Source organism: Oryzias latipes, chromosome 23 (genome assembly GCF_053564925.1).
Source record: "Oryzias latipes strain Hd-rR chromosome 23, Olatipes_Hd-rR_3.1".
NCBI classification, from domain to species: domain Eukaryota; kingdom Metazoa; phylum Chordata; class Actinopteri; order Beloniformes; family Adrianichthyidae; genus Oryzias; species Oryzias latipes.
Window position 1 is genome coordinate 17,623,040 of NC_136259.1, and position 24,840 is coordinate 17,647,879.

At 38.6% G+C, this 24,840-nt stretch overlaps 1 protein-coding gene across 3 annotated transcripts in view; it reads right to left on the minus strand.

The window, feature by feature from the left end:
- plxna4 (plexin A4) overlaps nucleotides 1-24,840 on the minus strand; it is a 259,710-nt gene that overhangs the window by 226,396 nt on the left and 8,474 nt on the right. Inside the window, exons 3-4 of one of the 3 annotated variants that reach the window (XM_078942272.1) lie at nucleotides 20,756-20,905; nucleotides 15,465-15,584 (exon numbers count right to left, since the gene is read on the minus strand). The gene's annotated coding sequence lies outside the window, so the exon portion shown is untranslated. Of the gene's footprint in view, nucleotides 1-473; nucleotides 1,384-2,486; nucleotides 2,666-15,464; nucleotides 15,585-20,755; nucleotides 20,906-24,840 lie in introns of those variants that run through there. The other 2 variants (XM_023952327.2, XM_023952326.2) reach the window with 2 other exon arrangements.

Genomic DNA, 24,840 nt, shown 5'->3' on the forward strand with positions numbered 1-24,840 from the left:
TACGCCCCAATAAATGTTCAGGCGAGCCTGCGCAGTTCTTTCAGCCCCGCAGACTGCCTACACCCCGACCTCACGCATTCTTTAATTTGTCAACTTAGAAGAGTGGATCGCCCCGGGATTGGCGTGAGCAGTTTGGGCACACATGGCATGAAGGAGACGGGGCGCGAGGCGGGGAGACTCCAGTGCGCGCGCGGTCTGGAGCAAAACAGCGAAGCGGGTCATTGGAATCAAATGTGGTCTTATCCAGGGGAATATGAGGCAAAGTACCACATAAAGCGTTTGGGAAAGCCCGGTCCGAAGGCTCGACAGCGGGCATGAACAGGTGCAGCGCGCCTCTTGTCACCTGGCTGCATGGCGCAATGGTGAGCTAACACCCCAAGCCCGGCCATAAACTGGGCGGCAGACCGCACTACAAACTCCGTAGACTGTGGAACTAACACTATGTAAAGCCACTTTCATACTCCACTCCATACCTGTAATAACTGCAGACAGCAGGCACAGCCGCATCCACACTGCGGAAAGAGGTACTACTACGTCCACTGCAATCCCAACTCCAGAACCACAATCTTCAGAAAAATGTTAAATCCAGACTTGTCCACTTAAATCCTCTGTCGACGTGCAGTCAAAAGGCGATTCCTGCACAGGGGGGAAAATAACGTGCAGCAGCAGACTTCCAGGAGCATCCCCCAACCAACGAGACCGTTCAGCCGCTCTGAGTGCTCTGACACCCGGGAACTGCTCCTCCCATCTCCCGGCGAGGACGCACTTGGTATGCCGCTGGAAAAGCCGCTGCGCCGTGTGGGATACTGCAGGAGGCTGCGTCTGAGTGCGTGCCCGTGCGTGCGCGTGTTGGGAGCGTGTGTGCCGAGAGATGTGACTCAGTGCGGTGCTCCTGCTCGACTGAAGGTGCTGAGGCTGCTGCGGCGGAGTGCGAGCGGAGGGAGGCGGGCGGCGCGCGCGCGAGGGACAGACAGAGATGGAGAGGAGGGCAGGACAGGAGGCTGATGCTCCACCGCTGATCTGCGCTCCGGGAGGGAATGAGAGGATGAATGTGAGGAAAGGACAGCTTTCAGCACCGTCCGCAGTGCCACTCCGGATGGCAAAAAAGAGAGGGGGGGGGGGGGGTTGCACAGAAGAAGTCCCTAGAAACTACCTGTGCAGAAATGAGAGCACGTTCCTCCTCAAAGGGCTTTTTATAAGGGCAACACTGGTTCCGTTTCCCAGATCACTTGCAAGGTGCGGTCGGAACCAAAAGGCTTTGAAAAGTTAAAGTTGTATTATCATTTTCCCCTCCAAAAATAAAAGCAGCTTCTGCAAAAATGATGCGGATAACCAGAGAGGTGCGCATCCGTGAGAAAGCAAGGCATTCATCCCGTTCAGAATGGGATTTGGCAAAGCCATGAGGGGAAATTTAATGCGACACAATACCGGAGTGAAATGATCAGATCATCGGATTTAAAATATCTAATCGTAGGATCGTTTAAAGATAGAGATTAGGCAACATAATTGCGACCCCTGCTCAGACAGTTTGCAGGGGATTAGATTTTTTTGAACATGCCCCAGGATTGTATTCCACCCCCCAAACCCATTGCATTTTTTTAAGCAATTATTATTGTAAAAGCCTAATTATGTAATCATGACTTCAACTAAATAAGCTGTGTGCATGGGGGTGGAGGGAGAAATTATTAGTCAGCCTTTACCGGTTATAACCAATTTAAATGTATTTAAAAAGAAAAAACTTTTTAAGAGGAGTCCATTAATATATATATATATATATATATATATATATATATATATATATATATATATATATATATATATATATATATATATATATATATATTAGGATGAAAGGAACAATTTAAGATAACTCCCCATAAAAAATATAAAGTATAGTCGAGTGACTGGCCCTTGGCCTCTTGATCAATATTCCTGTGGTGTGCGTTTTAGCCTCTTTTAGAGGCAGCCTTGCTGCAGCTGCATCCTCCTGCTCGCCATCACCTCCAGGCTCCCTCTGAAGTGAAACACTGCATCAGAGCCCCACCTACAGGCCAAAGACGCCTCACAGCCGCAGACCTCTATGCACGAGGGAGGGGGTTCACCGGCATGCCAGGGTTTTATAAGGGCTTTTATCATGGAACAAGCATATATATCATAATACGGGATCAAATAGAAAAAAAATACACTTGAGCCGAATTGTATGACGTAGATCTTTTTTTGTAATTTTTTTAAAGCCAATTATTATTCTTAGTAGGTCAGAGCAGGAGCATGTTTCCTTTTTTTTTAAAGGTTACATTAAAAGCTATAGCTTTACATAAGACAAACAAAAAAAAAACGTTTGTCCTTTTTAAAAACTAATTAGCCACGTGCTCAGGTGACCAATTAGTTTGCAATTTTAGGCACCGAATAAAAATGGTGTTGAAAACCCCTGTTTTTCACGCTAAAAAATAGTCCCAAAAGTCATTTCATTTAGATTCTTAACTCACCTAAGATGTTTTCCAGACCCCTTTTCTTCTAAATAAAACAAGTCCGTTGCCCAAAGACATGTTTAACTCAGGTTTAGACTCAAATTTAAGGAGATTAACTCAAGCTAATTTACAAACACAGCCTTTAATTAGGTCACGTGACTTCCTCCACGTGCGCATGTGTTTGTTTTTTCAAAGTGAAATGGGAGTTGGCTTAAATAAGATACAGCTTGTGTCTTTCTCCTTTTTTAAAGATGTTTATTGTTCTTAATCTGGGAGTGGACACATTTACCTATTGCTGTTTTTATAATACGTTTAACATAAAAAACTAAACTAAAACATTGTACAATAAGCTTCTGCTTAAAGTGACGGGAGTTAGTCATTTTACATCATTAGATGTGGCAAAAAAAAAAAATCATGGTTTGAGAAAATGTTTTCATTTTTTATTTTTCATGAAAAGACTTAAGAAGAACACACCACTTTCAGATACAGTAGCCCTGGGGGTGGGGGTGGGGGGTATTCCAGAAAGCAGGTTATGTGAGTTACCACGGTAGTTTGAGGCTAAGAAAGCGGATAACCTCAGCTTTCAATTCCAAAAAAGGAGGTATGTTTCAGGATATGCTTGGTTCCCATAGCAACTCATGCGCTGATCATAACCTGGTCTGGAGCAGGTTTATTTGATGTTAGTTTGTTTTCAGAGAGGTGAGGCAGCATGGCGTGTCCATTTGAAGATGAATTAGTGGATGAAGAAGCTCAGAAAATACATTTCCACCGTGAGAGGGTGATAAGACCACGTATGGATGTTGGAAAGATAACTTTTTTACATTGATCTAACTGAATTATTTGCTTCAGTTAAGATAAATTTTTTTTTTTAAGTCATCTTAAAAATAGCATCTAGTTTTTAGAGTTATTTAACTTTCATTCAAATTAATTCAATGAAGTAGGTGTAACTTTGGTGCTGCTGTTAGATCGGCACCGCAAGGATTTGCGGGATACCATTCCCTTTGCCTGTCTGGACGGATTTTGGTTTAAGTGTGGGTTTTCTACCAAATGTTTTAGTTGTAGCTGTTTTACTGTGTTTTGCCGAGTTATTTGTCCTGTTATGTTTAATTCTTCCTGCACCATGAGTGAGAGGGAGGGAGAGGATGATGAGTTTATTAAGCACCCCTACTGGCTGTTGTTGCAGTGTTAAAGTCAGAAAGATAATATAACATATTATAAATCATGTTGCAAATCCGTTGTGTCACATTCATTTTATTGTTATAAAAGTGAGTATATCTGCAGGTTCAAAATTAGACATATGAGATAACAAGAAGTACAATAAATTAATATGGAAAAACATTTAACTGAATTCGAGTAATATGACATTTAATTAGATAAATACTTAAATTTGAGTTGTAAAAATATATTATTTTTAATTAGGTGTACACCTAATTAAAAATAATATGAATTACTTTAATTGTAACATGTTACAATTAAAGTAATTCATTCAAGTTGGATAAGATATATGTATATATATATTAAAATCTCAGACTCCGTCTCACTGAAGTATAGCACTCTCTTTTTTTTCTCCACACGTTTCCATGGTGACTCCGGAAATCGGCGATCCATTGAGAATGTCTTTATGTACTTGACATGCACGCGCATTAACCCAGGGTTACCAAGTCGAGCGTAATTACGCTAACTCATATCCGGTCTTTTGGAAACGACAGAGAAGCAAGTTCAGGCGGATTTCAGCCAGAGTTCAGGGTTAAAGTCAGGCTAGTTTAAACATGCTTCCTGGAATACCCCCCTGAAGAGCAAATCACACCAACAAATCACACAATGCAAAAGCAGATTAAAGATCACAACGACAATGTTAAAAGCTAAATAAATAATTTAAAAACATACAAATGAAAACAAAGTTAAAGAAACAAAAACACAATTAAAAAAGGAAACAAAAAACCGAAACGTTTCAGAAAACAAAAGAAAATCCCAGAAATCAAAATGAAATGTTAATAAATGAAACAATAAGAAACCAGAAGAAGTAGGTACTGTGGGACATCGCTAATTGGATGATAACGTTTGAGTTTTTTAAACGTGTCCTCAAATGTTCACATACTTATAAATGTTTTGTGATTAGTAAGGAGCATACAGACCACTATTGTTTCATGCCAATTAACTTTCACTTGAAATGATGGAAAACATTGATGTCCCATTAAAAGTACCTTTTAATTCTTTTTTTTTCTTTTGTTTCTTTTTTTTAACATTTAATTTTGAGCTTTGGAAGTTACTTTTGTTTTCCGAAATATTCATTTGTATTTATGAAAACCGGAAACTGTAGGTACCATGGGAGATTACTGATTGGACGATGACGTTTGTTTTTTTTAATTGTGATCCTAAATACATTTTTGCATTGAGTGATTGGTTGGTGTGATTTGCACTTTAGGGCCACCGTAGTTAAATGAGTCTGGAAAATAATAAGTAAAATCATACGCAAAAAGCTGCGAACCATGACGTCTTGTCAATGTGACCTATAGAAAAACAGTTCACAATAAATCAGTGATTGCTACATTGCTCTTTGTCTGGCCATTGATTAAAAAAAATGTATCAGGTGTATGTGCATTTCTTACTCTGTTGTCTTTGTGTCGGATTAAGCGGGCATCTCTTCCAGTCATTTGACTGATGAAATGCACAGATACCAGCAAACCTATTGAGCTTATTTAATTATCCAATAAAAGTGCAGAGCTAAATCAACAGTCTGTGGTTCTCAATAATCAGATAACTTTCAAAGCAGAGCAAATCAATGGCGCTGCAATCTACAGTGACAATAGTTATTCCACAAAGGGTCAGGAAGCATGACCTCCGCCTCCACATCCCTGTCGCTTGGTTATTCTAATAGGACTCCATTATTATGTTTCATAGGAAGAGTAGCATATCTGTGTTCTCCATGAGCATATATTAACACTATCCAAGGACACCAATTTGTCTTGAAAGATTAAAAACATACAGTGTTTGTTTACATTTAAAATGTAGGCTTTTTTCAGTCGACTTGCGTGAGATTTTGGAGCAGAGCAAATAATTACATGCTCGCATGGCATAACATTAAGGAAGCTATTTTTAAAGATTACTGTTATCCATGACTGTAAAAGAAAAACTGGTGCCAAAAATACTTTGGCAGCTGTTTATATGAAAATTTGTAGCTTTGAGCTAAATTGTTGATTGTGTGTTTTTGTATTCTATGAGCTAAATGTCTTTTGGTGTTGGCAAAAGACATTGAAAGTCCATGAGTGATGTTTTGAAGCTTTTAATGCTAATGTTTGTTTTTCGTCTGCCAATATCAAGTTTTACTCAACATGAACATTTATATTCCAGCTTCAGCTATGCAGTTGTTTGTTTCTTTTCCGCAGATGGATCAAACAATGAAATATTTTGATTTTTGATTTTCTTTAACCTCTTAAGACCAAAGCTAATATTTGAACTAAACCTCTACACACATAGTGACAGGGCCTCAATTAACTACTGTGGTAATTTAACCCAAAATGTGAAGTCCACACATGTGGACGCCAAGTTTTAAGAATTTAAAGTGACCAAATGAGACTTTGGTCTTGTTTCATTGTTCAGAATACAAAAAAGAATAGACATGGTCCAATTTAAACTTCTTATAATGTTCATTTTAAGGTTTGCTGTCAGGATGTCAAGAGTTGTCAAGGATTGCAGTGTCTCCAAGCGCGCAGAAGAGAAGCCTGCTCAGCTGGCTCTTTATTAAAATCCACTGACCAATCTGACTTCCCCATTTGTCTTGCAAATGAGATAATGGCCTATGTAGGCAACATGAATGGCTTTGATGAAGCCCCTTTAATGCAGTCAAGTGGGTTGCACGGAGCTGCACGTGGTTTTGCGAGGATCTGTGTGTGTCTCCTATTGCCAGCTGGTGTAGTATTTTTTCAGAGGGTATCCCCTTCTTGGGTAAAGCAGTCTCTGTGCATGTGTAACCCTACAAATGATCCTGTATAGCACATCCATTGAATTAGCTCAGTGAACCCCCTCAAACACAGCTGTATGTGGTTTATCTTGCCTGTGGGGATTCAGAAATCAGCCCACAGACGGACACTGATCCTGCGGGTCTTCCCCTTTCTGCTCTTATGCACATACTCATTGTGTCACCCGCAAGACATTTAGATGTTTCCCCCTATATACATGTGCTCCATGGCCAATTTACAAGTCAATTCTATCCAAGGGATCATGATATTTAGGAGCTGCCTGTCCCCTTCAAAGCCTTTTCCTGGCTCAAATCTCACTTGGATAAGTAAGCTTCACTGACTAAATCATAATTTGTGAAAAATCCATCAGTTTTGTGGGTGAGCTAATGAAGTTTTATGAGTTGTATGGGGCAGCGAATGACACTGATATCCCATTGATTTGGGTTGTAAATAGCTTTTCAATTTAATGCCTGTGTTATGATTTACTGGATAGTAAATATTGAAGCTGACATTTTTGCATTTCTATTAGGCGTGTGTGCGGGAGCCAGAGTGTGGGAGTGGATGGACGGGTGTGTTGAATGTGTCACTCAGTCTTCTAATTAGCTAGTTTGCATATTGATGGCGTACTGCTTTTTTGCGTAAACGTGTGCACTTGCTTGTCGCAGTTTTTTTATTCCATGATGTGTTTGAGTGTTTATTCACTCAGGCGTTATCAGCCTCCCCGTCAAGCTAGCAGATGCCTGTCTGTCTGTCCGTATAGCTGTTCATCCATGTGTGTGTTTGTGTGTGTGCGCGCGCATATGCCACAGCCAGGTGAATCAATGTTTTGCCAGCTATTTCTCCGAGTCCATCTCATGTCCACAGAGATGCAGACAAAGCCACCTCAGCTTTCACCCTAAGAATTATACCCTTCCATGGGGATAGATACTGCAGATGGTTGGAGGGGGTGGGGGGGTTGGGCACTATAGAGGTAGAGCAGAGCAACAAGCAAAGATAAGGCAATAAAAAATGAGTATAGCTCACAGGGACCTAATTCTTTTTCTTTAACATCACTTCTCACTGCTAACCCAATATCCCCTCTTTCCTCGTACCAATGTTCTGATAAGTGCACTGAAAGTTGTTTGCCTCAGCTCAGAAAGTTTTATCAATGTGATACTGAGTTGTAGGTGTTCTCTGCGCCAACTAAACACATCCAACATGTAACGTGTGCTGTTAATGCTTTCACACCACAGCTTTAGCGTCAGTGATGACATTCTTCCCCCAATCATAACTCTTCAACCGTTTACGCATTTAAAGTAATTCTAATGGATTCTGAAGCGGAGAAACGCAACCTTGCTTCCGTATTTAAGACTTTGCAGTAGTGAAGTGTTTACACAATCGACGTAAATCAGCTTATTCTGTTGTGGTGAAAGGCGGCTTTGTGACGGTATTTAACACTTTGTCAGTTATGTGTTGCATTTCGGTGCACAGCTTTTCTCCATTACAGAATCCGGTGATTCACGTTGTTCACATGAATGGTTAAGGAGTTACGGTATGTCAAAGCACATATTATTTAGGTGACATTACAAATCTACACATCACCTAAATGTATCATCTACAATGTTACAGGGTTTATATATTTTTTTTGCAGAGGATAGACAATCCAAACTGTGAGGATTCTGTGGTTTAATTTGGTTTATAAGTTGTTTTTCGTCATGTTTTGAGTTGTACCCTGCCCGTCACTCCAGGTTCATGTTAACCATCCACAGCTGATTTCATTTCTGTCAATTGTCCTCAGTATATATAAGTTCAAGAACAAACACAGCAAGGAGGAGAGCCATATTCTTTTTCTTTGCTACTGTTTCCTAGCGCATGTTCGCCACCTGCAGTTGGAAGAGGCTTGGTGTGAAATATCGAAGCGTTGCAAATCTCACAAATTTCACAAATTTTGCTAGAGGCTTTTTTTTTCTCCTAGCTTTATTCCAATATTGGGAGACTTGGTATCATAGAATTCCAGAATAATTAATTTCTCTTTTATGGTTAATGTTCAAACGGTTGAAACTTCTGTGAATACAAAACGGGCCAACTAAACATCACTACCAAATCCTAGTCCCTCATTGGTCAAAGTCTGACCCGGTTTAACTTTCAACACGCGTTTTGTACATAGAGCCTGAAAACGATGGGAGAAACTTGCGTGCCAATGCGTGAACGTAAACGTTTTAAACAGGGAAGCCCGAAATGCGCGTTTACATAGACTCACATAGACTTTTCATTAAAACAAATTGAAGATAAACTTTATTGTTTCCTCAAAAAAGACAACATTGGTACAAAAAAGACCAAAATGGAATAAAAAAAAAAAGCTTGGTCTTCGTTTCATATCTACCAGCAGCATGTTACACCTACTTGACCAGAAGCTTTCAGCACGTATCCGCTGGCACAACTCCATATTACACATTAATACAATTTCTCAATCCCCTCCTTTTGAATTTCTCTCACTGGCTTTTTTTTGTTTTCTCAGCCTTGGAGTCACTGTTTTTCTTTAGCTTTGCATCTTAATATCTTGTACTCTGTTTGTTCTGATGGTTTGGGCTTATAAGGACGCACACAAGCACAAAAATGTTCCTCAAAAGAAATTAACAATAACTTCCATCTGGTGCTTCATGCAAGTGAGATGAGTATGTGCCAAAATAGTGCAATGTGCACGTTTTACACCCAAATAAAGTTTTGGGAGCTAAAAGCAGCATTACTGTAGTTTGGCAGTTTTCTGTGCAGTTCCCGAGCAAAGTGCAAAAGTTCCAGTTCAATACATTTTAAAAGTGCTCTTTTAATTATTTATTAAATATTTAAATATTTAGCCAAAATTAAAAAAAAAACTGTGTTGTTTTCTTGGACATAGTTTCTGCAGAGTGGCAGGAGTTCATTAGAAATATGCGTCAGAGTTGTGGGCAGGACTATTGGAGTAAGTCCGCCCCATTTCCCTTTTTCTTCTGTCTTGTATTTTGAATAAAGAAACACTGAAAAATGTAATCTTAAGCTCAACTTCCTTATATATGTCCTCCATCATATTATTATTATCATATTATTATATTAAAAACACCAAAAACACAATTTTCCTTGGAGTGGGTCTCAAAAATCAAGTGGCTAAAAAAATATCCACGATTGTTTGGGGGTGATAACTTACTCATTTTAAATTGCTGCCAATTCTCTCAGGTGTGCTCGCAAACAGGTTTCAGTATATTCTAAGCATTCTGGAGATCTTGCTATAATTCTTTTTGTCACAGCAGTTGCTGTCTCTTCACATAAAACCAGGCTGACTTGATGTTGTTGAGATCAGGACTCAGTGGGGAATGCCTGTTGTGGGTTTTTAGTTACTCTTGCTGCCGGAGATAATTCTTTGTGACTCCTGCTGTATGTTTTGGGTTGCTGTCTCATGCTGCAAAAATGAATTTGGATGATAAAAGACACCTCACTCATACGCTCCCCGACGAATAGGAATCCAAACACCTAGAACAGCTGACATTGTTTTAAGCACAGTTCTACTGAATACAGCAGAAAATGCTATTTTAGATTCCATACGTCCTTGACATTCAATGTGGGCGCTGTCCTGAGTTGATTACACGTGTTGAGGGCCATTAAGAAAAGAAGAAGAATAGGAAGGCGAAACAAAACATTCCATAGAAAATGTTAGGTGGAGGGATAATTGACTGAACATGAGGGAAGCACATTTACATTCTAAATTGAACACTGCCTTCCAAATCAGTCGGAAGAGCATTAAATGGTGTAATTATGCACGAGTGACTCTGTGCCATAAACACAACTTGTCATTCCACTCTGCAAAAGAAAAAAGAAAAAAGCTGCATGTTTTACCATAAGCAATGAGTGACAGACCAAATCAAATTCATTTTTTACGGTGGTTTAGACAGAAGCACTGCTGCACTTGAACAAACAATAGCAGAGCATTCCAATGGCATGTAAACAAATCTGTGTACTTGCTGCATGGTAAAGAGACAGGCCATACATGTATGGATGAAGACAACAAAGCATGTTGTTTCTGTAGCATGTCAGCCTTGAATAACAAAAGCACACATGTGCTTCACAGATTTTATAAGGCTGCTTCTGCATTGAAAAGAAAACCAAAATACAGACCTCAATTTCTATTAAAGATAATAAACTGCAGCTTATCTTAATAAAAAATGAATAGATATTGAAGATTTGTTGTTCACACATGCAGTCATGGTCACAGAAGAAATCCTTTTTTAATACGTGTCCTTGATCCACCCTTCCTTTGATAATCCTTACAGCGGATGTAGTAATACTTTATAATCCCACACTGTATTGTCTGTGATGTTTCAAGAATTAAAGTAAAATAAGGCCAAGAAAAGAACCAATCACACAAACGATAACAGTCTTTACTGAAACTACAACAAGCTTGTATTAGAGTCCGGAGAAAAATCAATTCTGATGAGTCCTCCATGACATTGTACAGGGAACAAAGCGCTCAAATGATGTGTAAGCCTTTGAACAACAACCAAGCAAATGTGTTGGCATTAAATGCAAGCCTTCTCCTGGGCTTAAAAAATGCCACGAATCAGCTGCTGTAACCTACAGGTGGAGAATATGAGCAAAGGAAAAGGTTGCTACTAACATTTCACAGTGAAGGGCTTGAAAGCAACTTTCTTTGACAAAAGTGGCAAAGGGACACATCCACACACATCCATGTAATCATAAACATGTGGTTTTGTTCCATGCATACAAATCCTGGCAGCCCACAAGAAATGTGACTTCAAGAAGGTTGAACAGAAGAAATGTATGCAACAAATAAAGTATGTAAGAGGACTGAATTACATTTGCTAAAAGCCTTAAAACAATTTTTCCTAAGCCTTTTTTTTTGTGCATGGCCAGCAGCTCATTGGTCGGCTCTTCTGTTTGTTTTTGCACATTTGAGGTGTGCTCGCTTTGTTTCCAGCAGTGGGCTGTCATTACAGAGCAACCGTCAGCACACCTTTTACTCATGTCACCCACCCAGGCATGTTCAAAAAACATCTGCCGGAGTGGGCTGCGAGCGTTGCCTTTTGATTGACAGATAGTTTAATAACAGGCTTGGCAGCTTTGAAAATTACATGTGTGGTTTCTGATGTTGTGTGTATTTTACTTGCAAATTCAGCAAAGGAAGAGTTTCATAAAATTGCTTATTTTTGTATGCAGTGATAAAAATCTTTTATGTTAAATGGCCAAATTCAGCTTCCATCAAGGTTAGGGGGATAAACATCTTAAGTCTGGTTAGGCTTGTCAGTCAATTGATTGGCTTTTGAGCTTTTTTGAAAACTGTAATACCATTGCAGTTTGAATAAAAGCTTAAAGTTTTCACTTTGATTCCATCATGATCGACCTTTCGTTTATTCTGGTAGTATACGTGGCAGAATCCTTTCAAAAAAACAAAAGGCACGTTAGTGAATAGTTTCTGATAATATCCAAGCAAATGAAACCAAGTAATCTTTCAATCACTGTGATTGATGATTGCTTTCTAAAATAGTCGACACATTCTGTGCCGCAACTTGTCCAACTTTTCCTTTTTCTATGCTTTAACACTCCACAATGCATGCCGCATTTTCTGATATATTTCAAAGAATGGGCAGAATTGTTGGCACATAATCACACGCATGCATGTGGATGAAGGAGGAGGCTTCAGCGGGCTGACAAGCTGAAGATTAATCCATCTTCCCCAACCAGCCCCCCCCCCCCACCACCACCACCACCACCCTTCCTCCCGACTCTCCTTCCAGCCTCATTGTTTTCAATAAAGTGTCAAGACTGGCCATTTTATAATCACATTTGCGACTTGGGATCTGGGATTCAGATGCAATCAATGTCTATTAGAATCACTATGTTATTGATTGAAAGAGGAGAAATGGTGTGAGCAAACCCTGCCATTTTTATCCTTGCCTTCATCCTCATTTATATTGTACATATACTGTATTAGTAGAAAAGCATTCCTGTGAGCTGGTGGTTTACTTTTATCGCTTATTACAAATAGTAGGATATAAAAAAGGAAATCAGATGTGAAATATCCCTATCATTCATGAATAGTTGTGAATTTTCCTCATCTCTCATGAGGACGTTCTTGAGAAGTCTCTCCTAGTTTCTGGCCTGCAGACTTGCAGTTCTACTTTATATCTGCAAATCCTCAGCATAATAAAGCTGAAAGTAAAATTTTATAAACTACCAGAAAGATTATATGAAGATAAAAAAACTGTAATAAAAAATAGAATATAGGCTTGAGGAGCAATCGTAGGTGCAGTTGGTTTCCCCTTTTACTTGTAAAGCACAATCAGCTACTTCAGACTTGGCACACTGGCCATTGATGCAAACATGGTGTCTTGTCATATGGCAAGCAAGCGACTGCACATGGAGCATATGCAAGAAAGAAATATAACTTTGCATTTCATCTGTTGTTTCATCGTACTGCCTATATTTCAAATAGTGTATCTGAATGAAGGAGCACCTGAACCAATGAAAATACAGTCAACACAGGATGAGAAGAAAAGGGATTCTATAAAGCAGAAAACTGGCAAAGAAAGACTTTTCCCTCATGATTCGTCCAAAGAAAGCTGCAGAAACTCAGAGGAAAGGGAGAATTGGCTCTTTCCCAAAGATGCCATCTGAAATAAATCCAATAAATATTAGTTTGGGAAAGAAGAAAGAATGAGCAGCACAAACTCTCCAGCAACAGAGAGTAAATGTCTGTGTGAGGGTCCTCAGTCAGTCAGCAGGACAAAGGTGGTTTTAAAATGCTTGATTCTTTTTTGTTTTTTGTTTTTTTTTCAATGAACGGGGATTCTTTGTCTCCAGTATTGGAGCCAAAAAAATAAATAAAGAATGGATATGAAGCAAAGGAGACTGAACCGATCCAAAAAACCACTACCCGATATTACACTTGGGGAAGCAACGGACAAATCCATTCCACTCTCAAAGGGGGGGAGGAAAGCAATGTTAACTAACTCGTCTCATTACAAAAAATAAAATAAATCAATGAATTAAAAAAATCTAACACATAATTTCAGTTTCCAACATAAACCAAATAAATTCCTTTAAGAAAAAATAATGTCCATAACTGAAGACTTGGCGTCTCTGATGTTCTTCGCCCCAGTCCTCTTCCTGATTATCAACAGTAGTCCTGAAGTGAAACTCAAAACAAAATAAACAAACTGTTTTCCACCTAACAAAATTGAGATGTGTGCACCCATTACAGATACATATTTCAAAAACTTTTGAACTTTTAATGATTAAAAAGAAAAAAATATATATATAAAAAAACTACTAACACCTAATTGGTGGTGAGTCCACCACAGTCTAAAGAAACAAAAGAAAAGAGAAATATTCATAGAATATTCACAGAAAGTTACACAACCCTAGTTTGCTACACTCTTCTATAGAGACAATTATTAAAATGAAAAAAATACCAAAACTAATGTTTGAATTGCTAAAATAAATGAGCACAAAACACACAGCATCCATCTGCTGATTGATTTTTTACCGACAGTCTTCTTGTTGATGTGTCCTTGCCATGGACATGACACTCAACCCCACATCGCACATTCAATAATACATGAATACAACAGATATTTTATGGATTAGTTGATTCATCCTTTGTAAGTTACTGTGGACAAGAGCACCTGTAGGTTCATTGCTGTGTCTCCGTTTAGAAACACAAGCATTTTAACCGTTGTGTACGTTATCAATGACTGAACAGTACTGAAAGTCACTAAACGTCCCCGAAAAACGTTGCCAAGACTCATTCCAGGAGTCCTTTTACAGTACAGTCAGAGTACTAACCAGTACATTTCTGTGCAGGCCATGTTTTCTTGAAATGATGCTCGATCATAATTTCAATAATCTTCTCTAGGGACTTTGCATAGAAATCTTGAAATTACATAGAAACTTAATTTTACCATTTATAAAGCTTTCACAGACAGCCAACAGACTGAGGCTCAGGGTTTACAGCCATCTGCCTCCACCAAATGGAGTCATAGGGGAGCAGATATATTTACCTTTTGATAAATTTGTCCTCCCTTTGAGCAAATGTGTGTTTGAACAGATGCAGACTGTAATCAGTTATTCATTTATACACAACTAAAAATTAAGTTTATCTTTTGAAAATTGCCAAAAGGATGCACAAGTTACTCATGGGGTGTTCTATACTAAAAATTCTAAAAATGCACATTACCTGTAAGTTTTTGTATAACAACATCATCCAAATAAGCAGCTGCACAACTTGAAGAATCTTTTAGAAGGATGTCCATTAATCTTTGAAAGGTTGCAGGAGCTCCACGAGTGATTACCTTGTTGACTAGGAATGCATTGGAGGCCTGTGCCGGCATTGATGGAGAACAATCCGATTTATATGATGCCATTAAAGCTGCTGTATGAATGGAATTTAGAGGAGACCAACAGGGAATGTGGGAAACTAAAACCGGATCAAAGGACTCTAGGAAGGGTAGATTTGTTCACAGAAGGAGATCGGTGAGATCATAATTCGGGAACAATGCCTAATGTGTGTTTTGTTCAGATTTTTGTAGATGGGTGAAAGAGCATAACCCACAGGTTGCTGAAGAAGCTGTAGACCTAGAAGACACTATATAAGTGATCATTAGGATGTAAACTACAAAATGAGCCCCAATCTTGTTCTGTATTTGGTTTGGACAACTTCAACACAAAGCTTCTTTGTGCCCTTTGGAAAAACCGAAACCAACTGAATTATTATTAATTATGTGTGGCAACATGCTAATGACCCCAACAATGTGAACAGTAATGGAGGAGTTCCTCACAAACATGTTGATGTGTCAGTTAGTCGACAGCTGGCAAAAACACGGAAAGTTCACTGACTTCACTGAAATCTTTATTACTCTTCAACGCTTTGAGACAAATGCAAACATTGCAAGAAGTCATGGGTTCAAACAAGACTATCCCACTGCTGAAACCATTATGTTGGAAGACACCCACCCATTCAAATAAAAACAGAGTCAGGTATTAGATTTTGAGTGGATTTTGTTTCTCTTACCGTTTCATAAGGGCTTAGCTTAGGAAACACATTCCAGTGAGCTCAGAAACTGTTCCTTCACCATCCTCTTAGTCATCTTCAACACCTGCCTAAATAGGAAGGAGCACCACCATACCCCACCTGTTAACAGTTAAGTAAAAATACATTGATAAATAAAACATTTATTTTTACAAAAAAGTCTATTTGTGTTGTCCATCAAATAAACAAAATAAGGAAACGAGGAAGAATCACCTTAAATTTACTAAATCTTACATAAATGTCTTTATTGTCAAACAAATGACCTGCCTGAACTGAAGTATAAAACGGCATCTTGTTAAACCTTCCTCCTCTAACATATATGAGAAGGGGTTGTGGTGCAGAGGTACAGCGGTTAAACTCTAACTGGAAGATCGCAGGCTCGGTTCCCGCCCTGCCTGCCCATGTGCTGAAGCTTCCTTGGGCAAGACACTGAACACAACATAACTCCTGGTGGTTACAGGTTGGCGCCACATCAGTGTGTGAATGCGTGTGTGAATGGGACTGTGACTGTAAAGCACTTTGGGCCTTCTAAGAAGGTAGTAACATATGATCATAAGGGCAGCCACAGGACGTAAGGATTGTCTGTTAATTTTCTATACAGCAGAGCTTAACAAGAAAAGGAAAAAAACAAAGTTTTGGTTTTTCTTCTGAATATTCTAGTTACTTGTAGGAGAAAAGAAGTTGTTACTTCCACACACCCATGGTGTATTTTTTTTTATTTTAAAGACCCACTCCAGTCATCTTTTGACTATTGTAAAAGCGTTCCCAGTGGTTTTTGAATTATGATCGTGCTGTTTTTAGCCAAAATCAAAAGCTAGGACATAATTTCTGCAGAGTACCAAGTAATTCATTTTAAATTCGCCTCTGAGTTGACCATGGGCACAGAGCAAGCTCGCCCCCTTTTCCTCCCCGTTGCTGAGAGCAGAACGCATGTGGCCCGCTCAGCGTACTTCCTACAACACAAAATGCTCTTTTTCAAACTACATTATTTTGTCTGCTCCTGATTCACAACAATTTGAATAAAGAACTACTCAGAAATGCAATTTGAGCTTAATTTTCTTTATAAATGTCCTCAATAATCAGGAAAATGCCACAAGAATATGTTAAAGACACTATTTTCATCAGAGTGGGATTTTAATGAGCTGCAGCAAAGTATGTGCCACTGGCTTTACTATTCTAGATAGGGAAATATTTTCAAGAATACCTGCTGAAGTTTAAATAAAATTGATATGTGACATTGTGTGTTGCATGGATTCTGAATAGTCATAAACGTTGGAGCAGAAATGAAAGAATGGGACAGGGAGTTTTCACACAGACCGGTGTTGCTTGCAGGGCATTTTCTCTTTCCTCTAACCATCTTCTGTAAAACTTTCACGTGGTTGTGCACCACAATCGCAGCAGATCAGCAGTTTCTGTAATAATCAAGCCAGCTTGTTTGGCACCATGTCACGTTCAAAGTCACTTTAGTCACCTTCCTCCCTTAATCAAATGCTCAGTTTGGACTTTAGTAGGTCACCTTGACCCCATCTTCATTTCCAAAGGCACTGAGCTGGCACAGTGTGATTTGCTGATTAGATATTAAGAAGAAGCTGTATTGTAATTCTACAGTAAAATCTACTTAAAGCATGTTTTGTAGCAATTAGCTGTACAGGCGCTGTAACACTGAATGAGATAAATGAGATGCAAAGAATTAATTAAAATACATGACAAAATAAAAGTAGGGAAACTTTTCTAATATAGGCTAAGATAAACACCAAGTTCATGTATCAGTGAGGACTTTTGCAACAAACATTGCAGTGGGTTAGAGTGTAGTTTGTGTTGGCTCTGCATCTGCAAACTTCAGAGGAAGCTATAAAGAGGGTTTATAAGTAATGCATTTTAAAAAATGTATAATTTGCTTTTGATTCTATTTTTTAGGTTAATCAAACCTTTATTTATAATGAACTTTTTGTACATTTAAAATGATGTTTTTAAAATGCTTCTTGAAAGTTAAACCAGTTGAACTTTGACCAATTAGGGATTCAGATTTGGTAGTGATGTTTTTAAAGTGACCATACTCATCACCAAGTCTTTCATATATTGGAACAGAGCTGTGAAAGGAAAAGTCTTGAACAAGATTTGCTCCACTTCAACATTTTGCACCAAGTCTTTTCCAACTGTAGATACATGTGTTAGTTTCGGGTAGCGACAGTCCAGAGTGAACACCATCTGTATCCTAAAAGTACATGACATGGTCACTATATATGTAGCATGAGGGACAATTTAGAGCCATCAAGTAACCTCAGACATGCTTTTGGACTTGGGGAGGAAGCCAGAGTACCTGGAGAGTATTTAAAAGAATATAAAAGATTAACATTGCCATTCAGTGTTAAGAAATTGTTTGAAGAGAAGAAAAACAAGTAAGTGGTTTGGAGGCTGTTTTTCAAAGTTACTTGATTCTCTGCAGCCCTCGGTATCTCTGGAAGGCTCTTTTAGAAATACAGGGAAGAATGCTGTGTTTTTGATTCAACTCTGGGAACAAATAAGAGACAATTGTTGGAGGACAACAAAGGTTCTTATGGTGAAAGCAAATTGATAAATAAGAATGTAAAGAACTAAAGAATGTATAAATCAATCGCGAAACACACAGGGAGCCAATGAGGTCATTATAGGGTAACCTTAAGGTGAGGTAAGGTTTAAATAAGTAGCTAACTGGTACTGGTTGAGGTCGAGGTTAGGGTTTGGGTCAATCCAATGATTTGGAGCCATTGCAGAGTACCATTAAGACCTACTGTCCATGTTTTTGTGTGTCTTTTTCTGTGTGTGTGTTAAACAGTCTGAAGTCCCAGGACAACTCATTAAGTGTGAATTCCTCCAACAGAACCTGGACGCTGCACTGCAGTCTATATTCAGTATGCTAGTCACTCCCAGGGAAGTGTTTGCTCTTTTTTGTATTTTTTTTTTTTTTACTTCTCACTCATTCTCTCCAGACTACACAAACAATTGTGTTGACCACCACACAAAACGCCACACACGTAACTTACAAAGAATGGCATGGATTTATGTTCTCAACTACTGAAGATGACAAGCCGTGGAGGGAGGGGGAAAGGGACAAAAACAAGCAAAGAATAGGAATAGCCATTGTTCTGGCAGACACCAACGCGCACACATACTGACACACACTCCTCCTCAACAGGAAATGGCTTATCGACTGCACAGTGTTTAAATCAGACCTGCATGTGAGAGGTTGCTGTTTTAGTTACTGCATGCTAGCGTGCACTTAATGGTATAATTGAGTTTGGAGCTCTATTGACATGTGCAGGAACAGAAACCACACCAACACTGCACTGATGAATGCCATAAACGGCGGAATAAATCTGTTGTGATCACTGATAAAATTTGTGTTATTTGAATGGAAATGAACCATAAGATTATGTTTGGTGACCGTCTTGGGGTGAAATGTGTGTTTCCATGAAATGAATTTGCCAAAGTGATTTGCAAGAAGACTGAAGGAAGGCGAGTTTTTAATGAGCGCTTGTTTGATTTGGGAATAGGAAATGGCGAGATCTTTCCCTTGTGCTGATTTGTTCTGCATCAATAAAATAAGTGCTTATGAATGTATGAAGGAGATTCTATCCGTTCGTTTTTCCTCCTTTGCTTTTCAGTCATTTTTTTTCCTCCTGACTTGTGTTGTTTGTTCTAACCCCCATTTAATTAAGTGTTACTAAACACAGAGAAGAAAATGAAATCCTAACAAACTAGAGCCGGCAATGGAGAAAGGGTAAATGAAGGAGAGATGGCCTGAATCCTTTGTGCAGCCTCCTTTCTCCTAACCCGATGAGACAGAGTGGAAGAAAAAACCACTAACAAAAGGAAATTAGGCTGTGTTCCTCCATCTTTCCTAACTCCACAGCGATCAATAATCAATCCCTAATCTCTGCCATCTGTCTCACCTTTTCACTCTCCCTCTTTTGCTGTGTCCCCTCTTTCCTTGCACGCTTTTCACGTCAGCAAGACACTGAACCTCTTGAAAGAATCAGGCAAAGCCATACAAATGGGCAATTTAGAGAGCAGCTCACAGGCACATTGAAAGCATAAATCTTATTTCCAAACATTTTCTTGCAAAAGTTTGTACACAAGGACCTAAAATTTATGTTGGAAAAATTTTTTTTACAGAACCACTCCAATGAAAACGGCGTTTTTGGTGTTTTTAACATGTTCTTGTGGATTTTTCAGATGATGGAGGACATATTTAAAGAAAACTGCATTTCTGAGTACTTCTTTATTTAAATAATTGTGAATCAGACAAATAAAATACAGTTTGATATGCATCCACTTGTAGAGGACTGGTAGACAGTAATGTTGGATGACGGGAAGTAGGGGCAGGCTTACACTGCAACAAAAGTTCCCCCAGCAACTCAAAGGTGAATTCTGACGGAAGTCCTGTCGCTCTGTAGAAACTATGTCCTGGAAAACAACAGTTTGTTTTATTTTGACTGAAAACGGCATAATCATAATGAAAAGACCACTGGAAAGGCTTGTACAATAGATCAAAAGATGATTGGAGGTGCGACTCTAAGAAACAAAACTTTTTGTGGTTTTATCTTTCATGTTTTAGAGCCTTACCTTACTGGAAATATAAAGCTGCATACAGCCTATGTTTCAAGCTCTGATGCTTGCATGTAGAAGCTTTAAATCTCCCTCCTCCGTACCTTCACAAGTGACTGCTTTAAGAAATGTTAATTTTTTCCATATGGGCACGATAAGAAAAAAAAAGAAAAAAGAAAAATAATAGAAAAAAAAAGGTGACAGATAAGAAAAAAAAAGAAAAAGGGGACATGTGTCATGGTTCCTCCAGGAGTCGTCTCCTGTCCCTCCCTTCTCTGCTCTTCCTCCACAGACTGATCCCAGCTGTTGGCACTTCCCTCATCAACCCTCCTGTATTTAACATGGCCTTTCTCCAGTTTTCATCGCCAGTTTGTTGCCCACCATGGTGCAGTACCTTGTCCATAGTGAATTCACGTTTGCTAAATTAACCTCTCGTTTTACTATTCAAGTAACCACGTTCTCATCCTTGTCTACTGAACTTCAACCTTCACAAGTGCCCACCTGGGTTCATTCTCAAGCTCCTGACAATTAAGACTGCCTTGTCATCCAGACCTCCAGCCACGCCATTTCTCTACGCTGATTTTCCACACCACGCCATGTTTCCGCTGTCGGATCACAATCTGCAATTCCAACTTCACCTGCCTAGTCATTACTGCGTTCCACCACACACAAGGAAGATTCCTTACCTTTGGGTCCACGTCTCACTGTCTTCCTCTCTGGTGACAACATCCATGGAACTCCTCGTCAACACTCAAGAACAAAATAAAACATTTCTAAGTCACCTCCACGTGCGTGATCTTTCCAGGTTACAGCATTTGGGTCTGTTCTCGTCATAGCTCATCATGACAACATGAAAGACAAAGATGAGAATGAAGAGAAAAGGAAATTAAGCTGCTAGAGATCAAATGATAACGCATTTACTGCTTTCTGGGTTCTGAAAGTTTCTTTTTGTTGCATTGCAGTTGTCTTGCTAAATGACAGACTAACCGTACAAAGAAAATACAAACAAATCAAAACAAAAATGCTTTCATGCTGCAAGAAACCCTATATGAAAGTTGGAGTCACGTTGTCACATTTTCTGTTGGAATTACGTCAATTGAGTTAACGGTTGTACAGTTACTGTATTCGAACGAATGTCAACGCCGGCGCTAAAGCTTTGGTGCTGAAGGGCTAAACTAAAAAACTGAACTAAATTGGAAAGAATCCAATTAGAATATTCTCTGATGATGACATTTTTTGTTTGTTTTAAATAACCCTTTTCTTCTTAGCAAACTATTGGGGAAATAGTGTTGTATAAAAAAAAAGGTTAAACGCAAATTGTGAAAATATATTAAAAAACCCTTTGTGATGAAATGTCAATATTATTGCTTTTACCCAACAGTTTATTATTCTAACAGGATTAACACATATTAATATTTTAGTGACCTTTTTAGCTAGTTTATATGTACATGGGAACAATTATTTTAAATCAGCATTCAAGCCAGGGTATGTCTTGCAAACTAAATCCAAGGAAAATTATTTGACGCCTTTGAAGTCTTACACATTTTTTTAATAGCCTTGTTAAAGATAAGTTCACATTGAGTTCACAGTGATTATTAAAACTTATTTCTTTACTGTGAAATAAGGCAGACGTGAGAGTTGGTGTTACTATTCCAAAAGTGTTAGATGATATTGTTCATATGCATCTGTTGTTGTTACATACTTCATGCTATTGATAATGAAAAAAGGTCTGTTCGTCTTTTTCCTGCTGGCCTATAGTTGCAGTCTTCCTTATCTTTTCTGCTGTCATAAGTGAGATGCTGGTTTGATAGTGACTCCTAAACCAACATAAAACATAAAGAGCAAACAGAAGAATCATCCTGTCATCAAACATAAAGCTAGAAAAACACTCTCAGCTGCAACCCTGAACAGGATTAAAGCAAAGAGACAGAAAACATCAAACTACAAAGACTTAACATTTGAAAATGGTTTCTAGTTCACTTTGTTTAACGGCAACATTTTAAAAAACCTATGAGACTCATAAGACTTTGTTTCCTCTGTGGAAAAAAAATGGTACAGTTGTGCTCCCAAGAGTCCACAGTCTCTGCAGGATCAGGCTACAATGGATGGATGTCACGATCAATCGAAACAATTCCACGTACGCCTTAAGAAGAAACAGTCAGTCACTCAACGGAAGGAAGCAGGGACACATAATATGTTTGCACCTGCTCCTTTTCTTTGTGCATCAGTCCAACAGAAGGTTTTTTCAAGTTAATTTTTTCCAATCTAATAATGAAATATGTTGGTGGTCTACAGTACCTGTGGTTACTTTTTAAATGAATAGAACTGTTAAAGAGCTGAGAACAGACATGCTGCTTTTAGTCTAAAAAAAAAAATTACTAAAAAACTTTCATTTTGAAACTTCACCAACAAAACAACCGATAACTGATATTTAGAAATATAAGTTGAACATGATTTATTTTATTTAATATGTTGTCTGTATTGTTGAGGGTTGAAATCTGTTTTTTTTTACATAAAAAAATGATGTTCCATATGTTTACAACAGTGGCGGTGCTAGATTATTTATATCGGAGCAGGAGGGGGCTTGAAGACGTTGGAAGGGAGGCAAATGAAAACAGAAGGGTGGAGGGCCGTTACAAATGCAAGGATCAAAAATACATACTTCAAAAAGTTTTATTTATTTAATCCTTATATCGTGTTTGGATCAAAATTGACCCCGTTTCACAATTGAAAAATGAAGCTTTTGTAGATGATTTTTTATCTTGTGTCAATAATGACACATCATTTTAACTTTGGGTAAAAGTGGGGCGGGAAAGCTTTTTGCTAGACCAGTTTTGCCTCTGGTCAGTAATCAATCTCTTCTCTGCTGTTGCACAATCATCAACAAATGTATAAAAACTACTTATCATCAACTGTTTTTGAGAATATTGTAAAATCCCTGCAGATAAAGCAGAATCCTGAGGTACCTCGTAGAACAGAGGGAACAGTAAGGGCTTTATGCAGGGACTCACTGCCTGAATATACTCAGTTTAGAAAATAACTATGAATGATTAATGGTTTTCATTAAAATACTGCACCACAATAATTTCCCCCAGAGTGGAGGGTGTTTATTACCCTAAAGCACATGTCATTTGTAAAACTTTATGGTATCATACACAGCTTAATTTATTTGATGATGCTGAACGAGGAAAAAGGAGAGCTGCTGCTGATGCTGCTGATGGTAGTTTTGTGCCTCTGGACAAAGAGAGAAGCAGTTATCCTCTGTGTCTTCTGCAATTAACCCACAAGTGCTACAAGTGCTGTGCTATCCAGCAGCTATTCTATAATAACAGAACCTTTTGCCTCTGGCTATGTACGAGTGGGATACAATTCAGAGCGTAGCATGGTGGTCAGCGCTTTGTTGGGACCCAACAATCAAATGTGAGTCCTGACACTCAAAGTGTGGAGCTGATGGAAGCTGAGGAAGACTCTTTCTGAATCTTCTTCCATTACTCTCACTGTCACTTGGAGACAATGAGCGCTTCTCATCGATAAGATGTTGCTCATGGCGCCCTTGGGCTGCTCCGACACACGAGACATTCAGACCTCTGGGTTTAAACGCCGCCTGATAAAACCAATGTCACTCAAACAAAGCGTCAACACAGAACCATGTCTGCTCCATCCAAATCAATAATGGCCCGGGGCGAGGTGGTGCAGCCGTGTTTAGGGGAAACATTGCAGCGGCAACAATAACCATGTTAATGAGCTCAGAAAAAGGTCAAGGCTAAACAAAAGGTTTACCCCTTATAAATATTTAAGTATGATTAACATTAGCAGTCCTAATTAAGCCATCAGTCTTTGCCTATGAAAGGGCCTTTGATTAGTCCACACTCAGGACACAGTGCTCCACTGAAGAGCAAGTCAAATGAGAAAGCTATTGTCATAATTGTATGTGCAATCACAGCCCAAAGTTGGTTTCTTCCTTAATATTGTAGTGAAATGTATGTTGGAATAAACTAACTATCTGACATTTATCCAATTTCTTTCCAAATTAGAAACTTTATCATATTTTAAACATGTATTTTATCAATAATCTGATCCTTATTCTGTACAAATCTGATGTTTACACTGCATGTAGGTCTTAAAACATTCATATTTTTGGTTGATAGAGTACACCTTATAAGAAGAGCTTTAAATTAGACATTGGACATTGGATAAATAATGCTACAACCAGACAAAACAAATAAGTAAACACATTATGTTTTATGAAAGATTCCTATCCAGTTACAAAAGCTAATAAAAGACAAATAACCCAAAGCAGATCAGCATGATCAACAGCCCTTAGGAAATCTACACATTCTGTAAACAACTACTGGTAATACTAATGCAGTCTCTTGCAAGCAATGCTTCCTGAAACAGTTCTCAATAACTGTTGTGTTGAGGGGCTTTGAGAGCTCCAAAGCCTTGGTAGATCATCAATATCTGAAACACCTGAGTTGCCCAAAGATTCTTTAGTTTTCAAAAATTACTCACAAAAGTTTTTTACCCTTACCAACATGTCCTTCATTTATAAATGGACGTGTTGTTTTGGCACTAATTTCTTGATCTATACCAGGGGTCTGCAACCTTTCACAATAAAAGTGTCATTGGATTTAGTTTCTTACACACCAAATCCCTGGGAGAGCAACAAAGTCTCACTTCACCGTTCAGAAAAATACACTTTATGTATGTTTTGTGAGTATTAAGCCATTTGTTAAAAAAAATTCAATCATCGCAATAATTTAATTATAGT